This window comes from Cnephaeus nilssonii, assembly GCF_951640355.1.
Source record: "Cnephaeus nilssonii genome assembly, chromosome: 4".
Lineage (NCBI taxonomy): Eukaryota > Metazoa > Chordata > Mammalia > Chiroptera > Vespertilionidae > Cnephaeus > Cnephaeus nilssonii.
The window spans coordinates 26,775,730-26,782,669 of record NC_137075.1 but is presented as its reverse complement, the minus strand read 5'-3'; positions in this window follow the sequence as shown (position 1 = coordinate 26,782,669).

Sequence of the window (6,940 nt, the reverse complement as noted above, 5' to 3'; positions counted from 1 at the left end):
TGATTTGGAAAATGAACTTTTTAAGGGAAAGAATCTGGCAGATTTATTTCTTCATGACATAACCAGGAAAAATAGTTTTAACAGTTTAAGAAAAAATAATTTGCTTTTCTTGGCTTAGAAAAATTTTAAATGGCATTATTTCTAAAATTCATTTATTACTTAAAACCCATATTCCACTAGGGTAAAAGGCTGAATAATTAAAATGAGGTCATTTATATGGAATTAAAACCATATTTTATCTAGTTATCATGCTGCATTTTTAAGTTAATTCCTATCCTCAAATATGCAATCCTAAAAAAAAATTGTACTGTTGCAACCCCCGTAAACCTTCTTTCCCATACTTTATTATTTTTAAATTGAACTATTTACACATTTGATCACATGCATTCAAACTAAAAATCTTTGCTTCATACCGCTTTAAGTAGAATATTTACTTCTTGAATTAAACATTAATTTTATATTTATTTTAAATATATAATTTCTTTTATTTATATAATTTACCTACTTTTTATTAATATATTGTGTTTTGTTCAACCAGTTAGTCATCCAGATCACCTAGAAAAAGGAAGTCCTCTTAAACTGAAAAGAGGGGAAAAAAACACCTTAAATTCAAGACTTGTTTCAGAATGTATTCAAGATAAAAATTATGTACTTACTCTGAAAGATGAAAGAAGACATTCTAGAGTACTTTAACCTTTGCCCCTTGCTGGTCTGGTTGAATGTCCAAGTCAACAAGTGTAGACAATGGGATTTGAAAGCTTGTTAGTTTGTCCATGCAACAAACAGCATTCCTATCACTGCCCAGCACATCTTTGTCCTCTTTACTTTATTTATTATATACTCCTCTACATCTAACCTTGCAAGTTGAACATTAAAAAGAACTTAGTTATTGAAATATATGTTAATTGCTTTGGAAAAATAAAGCTATTTAAGTCACTAATGAGAAATATTCATTTTAACTTTTATTTCTCTTACCAAACATATTTTCTTTGTTTTTATATAGAAATTAAATAATTCATAATTAAACGATAAATGCATATATGTAGCTTTAATTTATGATTTGTCGCATGTCCTTTTCAAAAAAAACAATAAAGCCATTTTAATAAGTAGAATTTTTTATCAAAATAAATAAGTAGTGCAAATATCTACTAATATCCATGATTTATGCTGTAATAAAAAAATTCCTCAGAGCCAAAACAAGGGAAAGATAACAGTGTTTATTCTAATTTTGATTGTCTGATTTTAAGCAAAAATTTTGGATGAAATTATCACAGGTATCCATATTACACAAGACAGCAAAACATTTGATTTAGAGTCTGAGCTTCCTAAGGGCAAGGCTCTTATTTTATTCACCTTTTTATCCCTTAGAACCAGAACATAACAAATGCTCATTAACATGCTTTCCAATTCAAACTATCCATCTACAGTTTGAAGATTAAAAATTTGCTAACTTTTTTTCAGGATAATAGTCTTTTATATTCACCCTGTTCTAAAGCTCAAGTCACGGAAACCAACTCTAAATTAGACATTTCCTCGAGGGGTTCAGTTAATGAAGTTCAAATAAATCCTATTCTTGTGATCTATTCTGACTCAGATCCACATAGTCAGCTCTGTGCTGAGCTATGCTTATGGCACTTTCTTAGGCTATTACTCTAGTACCTATCACATACTATTGATTTCACTTGCATCCTATACCTGTGGGAGCCTTTTTGTAATCATCTCCACAAACTCCCCCTCAAGTGTCTTAAAAACCAATTATTATATCTGACATGGAATAGGTGCTGATTCTTGGCAATAGTTCCAAATTGTTTACTGAATGAGTGAACGGCTTGAGCTTAAAATGCCTCCAAAAACACGCATGGCATAATCTAATGGCCTACCTTCCCTAAAAATCAACTATCTCAGCTACAGGTCTTTTTAGAGTAACATTTATTGTTCTTTTTCAGATTGTAAAAGTAATACATGTCATTTTAGAAAATTTGGGGGGAAAATCTAAATCAAAATAAAAATCAACTATAATCTCTTAACTCAGAGTTAATACTAACTTATTTTATTTTTTGTGTGAGTGTGTGTGGAATAATATAAAAAAATATATTTAAATATTATTTTAAAACTTATTATACCAACACATTTTTTCCAAAGTCATTAAATACTCTTTGGAAATATTATTTGGGATGGCTACAGAGTATTCCAGAATATGGTTTTTTACTCTCTATGCTTGAACATTTACTTTATGCCTGTTTTTGCTACCATATATTTTATGTGAATAATAGAACTATTACTTGGGCAGGAAATATATTTATAAGTTGGAATAAATACTTAGAAACTCAGTTGCAGGACAGTATAAATAAGACTAATAATTTGTGGGAACAAGACTGCTAATAAGGATTATATCCAGAGACTTTTGATATAGAATCATTCATTTAAAGATGCAAAAAAATATTCCAAGAATTTATCATGGTGAAACACATTAAGCTGACATAAAATCTTAAACACACACACACACACACACACACACTTTTTTAAAAATTAGCAAGACATTTTGTAGTTTATAAATTGAATATTCAAATCAATTTGACACCTCAGAATATCAGTTCTTCTGTCAGAAATCACACAGTGATTTATGCTATATTTGGAAACTAAGTAGTAGAATCTATGTACATGTATGTATACATGTATAACTATATTTTTATGAAAGAAATTAATCAACTTCATGAAATATCACTGATAAGTGAAATTGAAAAGTATTTACTTTGCTATTTTCCAGCCATACTTTCTGTTAACTGGCTCAAAATATAAATACCAATCTAATTTTCTTAATGCTAAAGTATAGTAGTTTAAAAATTATAAGCACATAGCTTAAAAACAGATGGAATAAAAGATGTTAAAATTTGCTTTTTAGAGCCTAGTAAAATTGTGTTATAAGAAAATTTTATATTTTAACAAACCAATCCTGGTTTCTAAACTTACAATGTCATAAATTATTGAGTAATGATACAATGATGGAATAATCTAGTTTTTATTTAAAAAATAATTAAGTAATATGATTCTACTTGAGCTATAAAATGTGCTTGATTTATCCCCAAATTATGGCATTATAATATCTCTAACTGGCCCATGTTTTTACTGTTAAAATGTATATCTGTGGAGCATTTTGGCAGCCTATTTGAACAAATATTACACACACACACACACACACACACACACACACACACACACCACACTCCAAACTAAAGCTATGATCATTATAAAATAGCCCTTCTGAGCTTAATTCCAAAATCTTAACTTATAGAACTTCCTTTTTAGTGGCAGAATGGTGAATGTGGCTGTTACCTGATAAATTATGTCTGCTGCAAAATTCACATGTTGCCCTGGCTTGTTTGGCGTAGTGCCATTGTCGGCAAACTGCGGCTCGCAAGCCACATGCGGATCTTTGGCCCCTTGAGTGTGGCTCTTCCACAAAATACCATGGCCTGGGCGAGTCTATTTTGAAGAATTGGCGTTAGAAGAAGTTTAAGTTTAAAAAATTTGGCTCTCAAAAGAAATTTCAATTGTTATACTGTTGATATTTGGCTCTGTTGACTAATGAGTTTGCCAACCACTGGTCTAGTAGATAGAGTGTCAGCCTGCAGACTGAAGGGTCCCAAGTTCCATTCAGGTCAAGGGCACATGCCTGGGGTGCCGGCTCGATTCCCAGTGGGGGGGGGGGGGGCGTGCAGGAGGCAGCTGATCAATGGTTCTCTCTCATCATTGATGTTTCTATTTCTCTCTCCTCCTTTCCTCTCTGAAATCAATAAAAATATATTTTTTTTTAAAATTCACATGTTGAAGCCCTAACCTCCATTACCTCAGAATGTGATTGTATTTGGAGATAGGGCCTTTAAATTAAAAAAATGAAGCTCTTGCCCTGGTCGGTTTGGCTCAGTGGTTGGAGCATCACCTGCAAACCTAAGGGTCACAGAGTCCCTGTCATCAAGAGCCTGTGCCTCGAGGACAGGTTCGATCCCCAGCCAATCGATGTGTCTCTCACCTCTCTCTCTTTCTCTCTGTTTCTCTCTTCCCTTCTCCTCCCTCCCTTCCACTTTCTCTAAAAATCAATGGAAAAAATATTCTCTGGTGAGAATTACTAAAAAAAAAAAAAAAAAAAAAAAATGAGGCCCTAATCCAATCTTATTGTTGCCCTCTTAAGAAGAGGAGATTAAGACACATAAAGAGGCACAGGGGCATATATGTCAAGAAGGACAATGATGTGAAGAGGCAGCAAGAGGACAGCCATCTGCAAGCCAAGGCGAGAGGCCTTAAGAGAAACCAACCCTGCTGGCACCTTGACCTTGGACTCCCAGCCTCCAGAGCTGTAAGAAAATAAATTTCTGTTGCTTAAACTATCCAGTCTATGGCATTTGCTTATGGCAGCCCTAACAAACTAAGACAGTAATATATAATGTGTTAGGGTAGAATAAATATATTTTATGTATTTTTTTTCTTGGACCTCTAGGCACAGAGTACAATAGCATCTCGTTCTGATTTTTGACCTTTTAAATTTCATCAGGAAAGTGTTGAAGGGTGCACTTTACTGAAAGATGTCAAGGGAAAATCCTAAGTTATTTAATAAGGTGTTGCAACCTTGAACTTAACAATTCAAAGAAAATTAGAATGAATGGTAAACTTTTAAATTCAAATCAATTTTGCTGTTTTGTGTAACAATTATATGTATATGACCAATCTTGATTAATTATTATAATACAAATTGGATGGAAGTTTATCCTTGAGAAAATAAATATTTTCAGGATTTAAAAAATACTTTAAATAAAATTTAAATAAGGGAAATACTTTTCATGTGATATTTTGTATCTTTTAGAAAGGGTACTAACTGGCATTATTTGTAGAGTTTTAGAGGTAGAAATGGTATTAGAGACATCTTACCCAATTGCTTCATTTTAGAGGTGGAAAAAAACACAAAAAGGAATGCTCCAAATCACACAAGTTAGAAGAGCCATGTCAAGAAATGAATCAACATTGCATTGATTACACAGTATTCTGCACTCTGCATTTGGCTATGCACCCAATTAGTGAAAAAAGAGTACCTACTTCCATATATGTTTGTATATTTATTTATAATTTAATATATAGTTATGCCCTGGCCGGTGTGGCTCAGTGGATAGAGCGTCGGCCTGCGGACTGAAGGGTCCCGGGTTCGATTCCGGTCAAGGGCATGTACCTTGGTTGCGGGCACATCCCCAGTGGGGGGTGTGCAGGAGGCAGCTGATGGATGTTTCTCTCTCATCATGGATGTTTCTCTCTCTCTCTCTTTCTCTCTCTCTCTCTCTCTCTCCCTTCCTCTCTCTGAAGTAAAAAAAAAAAAAAAGAACAAAAAATATATAGTTATATTGATATGCAGCTGGTATAAAAATATATACAAAAATAGAAATTTAAAAGGACATTTACAGGGCTTCCAGTTCTGGATAGCATGGAAAAGATGCACTTCCTACTCCCGCTGCTAAGTACAACTGAAAACCCTGAACACTGTATAATAAAGAAACAGCAGTGGGACTCTGAAAAGTAGAGAGAAAATGATAGACCAAGTAGGGACTTTGATACCCAAAAAGTAACATGGTTCCAAATTCTTTGTGTTTTCTTTTTGCCTCATGTGTCCAAATTGGGTGCTGGACAAGCATACCATCTGGGAACACCAATAGACGGAAACAAACAAACAAACAACAACAACAAAAAAAAAGCCCTAAGAAAAGTCTGCTTTCTCTAGCCAAAGAAGCAAGAAAGTGAAAGCCCAGTAATACGGAAAACTTTGAGAGAGTAACTGCCCTGTTTCAGCCTCACACGATAGGAAAAACTCCAGGCTCCATCTCCTACCACCATATGCACACAACACTCCACCACTCTTCCCCTGGGATGATACCAGAGAATGCCTAGTAGGGAGCCTGGACTTTCAATCCTTCCAGGTGACAATAATCTCCTACAGTAAGAACACATGAACACATGAGAAACCTAGACTTCTATCCCTTCCAAGTGGTAATGAGGCATCCTTTCCCCTACTGCTGGAGTGGGGTGAGCAGAGGCCTCGTGGGGAGCCTGGAATTCCACACCCACCCAACAATGAGGTGATCCTCCACACTGGAGTGGCAATGAAGAGTGACTAGGGAATTGGACTTCCACCTCCACCAGGCAGTAATTAAATGGTATAGGCCTCCCCCTTCTCACAGTGTCCAGGGAAACCTGCTAAAACAGAAGATTGAAATAAGATCCACAATATCCAAAAGGTTCAGGACACAACTGAAAATCACTTACAAAACAGAACAAGGAAATCCTAACTTGAATGGGGAAAAAAATCAATAGATACTACCACCAAGATATCAAGGATATTGGAATTATCTGACAATGATTTTAATGTAGACATTATAAAAAAGGCTTCAATGAACAATTATAAGCATGCTTTAAATGAAAGAAAAATGGGAAGACAAAACTATATAGAAAACGTCAGCAAACAAATAAAAAAAAAATAAAGAAAAACCCAATTAAAATTTTATAACAAAAAAAAACAGTAAAAATCTTATGAACAGGCTTAAGTGAATGAAAAAGGTCAGGGGAAAGGATCAGTAAACTTGAAGATAGAACAATACAAATTACCTAGTCTCAACAAGAGGAAAAGTAGACTGAAACAAACAAATAAACAGAGCATAAACTATAGATGGAATGAAATGAAAGTAACATTCTTGCCACTGGAGTACCACTAGGAGATGAGAAAGAGGGTGGAGATTTAAAAGTATTCAAAAAAATAATGACTGGACATGTCCCAATTTGTCAAAAGATAAACCCAAAGAATTACATACCAAGATATATCATAATCAAACTTCTAGAAACTAAAGTCAAAGAAAACATCTTGAATGCAGGCAGAGAAAAATGACACCTCACCTCTAAAAGAAAA